Consider the following 3,530-nt stretch of genomic DNA (forward strand, 5'->3'; position numbering starts at 1 on the left):
CTTAAAAAGCTTTCAATCATTCTAAAACAGAAAATATTTCATAGGAGTTTTCTTTCATTGCTCCATTGGAAATAGTCCTTGGAACATTCATCTCCCCGCACCGTTTTTCTGTTTCGTTTTGTTTTTCTGGTCCTTCACACCTTGAATCTCAGATTCACAGTCAATGTGTACAGCAGTTCTTTATATATAAATTTTCTCTCAGCTCACATTTTGGATCAAAGAAATGCAAACCAGCTGAACAATAATCCTGAGAGACCTAGACAGCTGAATGTGACTTCTGTGGCTTAAGACATCAAGAAATAGGAAGTTACAGTTCATAAACTGTATAAAGTAAAGGTAAAGGTTCCCTTGCTCAAAAGCCAGTCGAATCTAGGGTTGCGGTGCTCATCTCCGTTTCAAAGCCGAAGAGCCAGCGCTGTCCAAAGACATTTCTGTGGTCATGTGGCCGGCATGACTAAACACCCAGGCGCACGTAATGCTGTTACCTTCCCACTGAAGTGGTACCTATTTATCTACTTGCAATTTCTTGCTTTCGAACTGCTAGGTTGGAAGGAGCTGGAACTAGAGACGGGAGCTCACTCCGTCATGCGGCACACTCAGGTCTCGAACTGCTGAACTACCGACCTTTCACAGCCTGCAGTTCAGCGTCTTAACCACTTGAGCCACCGCATACTTGAAGACAAATCCAAGAGCAGTGCATATGCAATATAGGAACAGGAGTTATATGCAATATAGGAACAGGAGCATTCATATATTTTCCAAGAAAGATAATTGACTTACAGGACATTATTAGCAGAAGGGGGGGACAACTGAAATCATCCAGATTCCCAGTTAGAAAACAACATGATATAAATACTCAAGCCTCTGGCTCCTTTCAGCAGAGTCAGGTTGATAAGATACTAATAAACTAACATTGCATATGACTATATGACTAATTTTGCAGGGTGGAGCACATGTTTTTAAATACTTTTAAATGAGTTGCATTAAACAACTTCAGATGAAAGTTAAATTAAATATTTTAAAATATTACACAACATGTCATCCCTAATTTTCTACTATTTTAATTATGGGCCGCCAGCTGAATAGCCGGATGAAGACTTCTCAGATTATTTGATCTCACACTTCAGTAGTTTCTTCCAATATTCAGATTTCATTACTTCTCACTGTAAATAAGATATTTTCTTTTGGCATGTTAGATAAGTAAAATGGATGGGGTTGTAATCATGCATCAATAATACGTGCAGATATTTTCAGGGTTCTGAGAAGGACACCTATTAGAGCATATACATGAAGAGCTTAGTTAATGTCTGAAACTGAGAGAAACTAGAAATAGAAACATGAAAAAGATTCCCCCTCCTCAAATGTCCAGGAATTAAAATTGGCAGTAAATAAAAACAACACAGTATTTCAAAACATTCACTCTTTGGGATCTGATTAGACAATATGTGAAACATGAGCCGGGTTGGGGCAGCAGTAAGACGTGGAACCAGCAGTAAGACAACAGCCACCCCCTCCAGCCCTTTTCTGCTAGCAAAAATGTGCGAGGTGGAAGGGAAAGAATGATGAAGCCTGTCCCGCTGCCACACATGTTCAGGAGCCAAGTATCTGCCCCCTCCATTTCGAAGATGAGTCCTGGGTCACACATTAAACACAAGTTGGATTGGGGTTTTCTCCACTCCAACTTATGTTTAATGTATCATTCAATTAGGGTTGCCAGATCCTACCAGGCCCAAAAGGTGACATGATGACATCTCACAGAAGCTACGTCATCACATCACCAATATCGAGGGGGTGAGATCTAGTTTTTGGGCAAAACTCTATGGTTTGTAAGCGATTTCACCATAGTTTTGCCCAAAACCTAGATAGTCACCATGTGATGTCGGTGACATGATGATGTCACTTCTGGGTGACATCATCATGTTGCCTTTCTGGCCAGTTGTGGGTGGGATTCCCCCCACCAGCTGGTTGTCAGCGGAAGCACCCTGGAAAAGTGGGGGGTTCCCTGCCCCTGGTGGGGGTCAGGTCTACATCTAATCAGAGTTATAGGTCCCATCAAGATCAATAACCAAAGTTCTTTTTCACCAGTGGAAAGCCCACCAGCATCAATTATTAAGCTTGTCACAGACAGGACTGCTGAGAGCCAACATGGGCCCCCAGACAAAGATTCCATTTGGGGAATCACCCTGATCAAAAGCAAATATTATCGGCTTGCTGCCACAATTCATGAATAGAATAATACTTGTTTGTTAGGTATGGATATCTGGAACTTCCACTGCTTTTTAGACATTGGTCTTTTTCTTGTGATGCTCACTTTGAGCAACTAACTGGAAACTTTTTGCCTCTCCAGCATCATAGTGAGTCATGAGAGCCAGTAAATAACAACCACCTAGCACATGCCAACATTAAAAGAGAAGAGTCAAATCTGAAGAAATCTAGCTCATAGCACTCTGCGAGCTTTCGCTCTCCTCTCACTGACTTGCTTTGGAAAAGAAGGGAGAAGCTGGTTAGCGCTAATAGGTATATTCTTTTTTTGCAGCTGGCACTCATGGGGGCACCATGGCACCCATAGGTGTGTTTCTTAGCAAGCACTTTCTTCTTTCTACAAAACATCTCTTTTCGGAAGCAAAAAATGAGTCCCTGACAGGTGATCAGAGTCTTGCATCTGTACTAATTTCAGAAAGAACTCTGGTTTCTGGACACTGGAATCCAACTGGCTCCAGTTCTCTTCTCCCCTCCTCTCCTCTCCCTTTCTGCTGCTGCCTCCTTAAACAGAAAGGAAAAGGGAAAGGAAGCAGGAGAAAACAGAGAGAAACCACCCCATCCTCCTCTCCCAGCTAAATCTTAAGATTTCTGGGTTTAAAAAAAAAAATCAAGCACTTGCTGGGAAGGCCTTGTTCCAGTTAGGTGGACCCGTCCTCGTTAACACAAAGTGTGACTGTGATGGGGCTTACTTGCATGTAAATATGCACAGGGGGACTGCAGCCCCCAAATATCCCTGCCTCACCCAGATCGAGGTGCCGCCAACTTTTTTCTTACTAGCTCCTCCTTCTGTGCATCTCTCAGCCGGTTGAACTGCAGGAACAAGCCAGTAATGAGTGCTTGCTCTGTTTTGTCAAAAGTTCACTTTCTGATTTCCATAGATCAGACTGCCATTAAAGGCAGAGATGAAAACCAACCCTTTTTCTTGGTCATTTGGCAACCTTATCTGGAACTTCCACTGCTTTTTAGACATTGGTCTTTTTCTTGTGATGCTCACTTTGAGCAACTAACTGGAAACTTTTTGCCTCTCCAGCATCATAGTGAGTCATGAGAGCCAGTTTGGTGTAGTGGTTAAGTGTGCGGACTCTAATCTGGGAGAACCGGGTTTGATTCCCCATTCCTCCACTTGCACCTGCTGATGTGACCTTGGGTCAGTCACACGCTCTGGCACAGCTGTCCCTGAAAAAGAGCAGTTTGTGTCAGAGTTATCTCAGCCCCACCCACCTCACAGGGTGCCTGTTGTGGGGAGGGGAAGGGAAAGGAGTTTGTAA

At 43.2% G+C, this 3,530-nt stretch overlaps 1 protein-coding gene across 3 annotated transcripts in view; it reads right to left on the minus strand.

The window, feature by feature from the left end:
* Positions 1 to 3,530, minus strand: part of PDGFD (platelet derived growth factor D) — a 223,542-nt gene that overhangs the window by 191,916 nt on the left and 28,096 nt on the right. The window lies entirely within an intron of this gene.

The sequence above is a fragment of the Gekko japonicus genome, unplaced genomic scaffold, assembly GCF_001447785.1.
Source record: "Gekko japonicus isolate JY-2015 unplaced genomic scaffold, Gekko_japonicus_V1.1 scaffold651, whole genome shotgun sequence".
NCBI classification, from domain to species: domain Eukaryota; kingdom Metazoa; phylum Chordata; class Lepidosauria; order Squamata; family Gekkonidae; genus Gekko; species Gekko japonicus.